Source organism: Ruditapes philippinarum, unplaced genomic scaffold (assembly GCF_026571515.1).
Source record: "Ruditapes philippinarum isolate M1 unplaced genomic scaffold, ASM2657151v2 ctg1879_1_1_1_1, whole genome shotgun sequence".
NCBI classification, from domain to species: domain Eukaryota; kingdom Metazoa; phylum Mollusca; class Bivalvia; order Venerida; family Veneridae; genus Ruditapes; species Ruditapes philippinarum.
The window spans coordinates 220,095-220,458 of record NW_026863393.1 but is presented as its reverse complement, the minus strand read 5'-3'; positions in this window follow the sequence as shown (position 1 = coordinate 220,458).

Genomic DNA, 364 nt, shown 5'->3' with positions numbered 1-364 from the left:
CTTTGTAATCAGGCAAGTGACAAGGTGATATGGTGGCTAATTTGTGCCAGGTCATAATATTGCTTCACGAAAATACGCAAGTAAGACAAAGTAATCAACTTGTCATATTTTAGTGTTTTCCATTTTCCCTCCAAGGGATACCACAGAAAACCAAGAAAGTACAACAATATGAAACTTTTGCTGAACATAAGCTCTGTGGGGCGCCAAGCAAAAAAACACGAAAATTTGACAAATTTATGTATGTCCGCAAGCATTATTCCCAGGACTCACAATGGGAAATTAAAACAAAAATTTTTTATCCAAAGACAAACCGTTTTTTTCCCGGCCAAAAAATTTTAGAAAATTTTACTATTAAGTTTGAGTC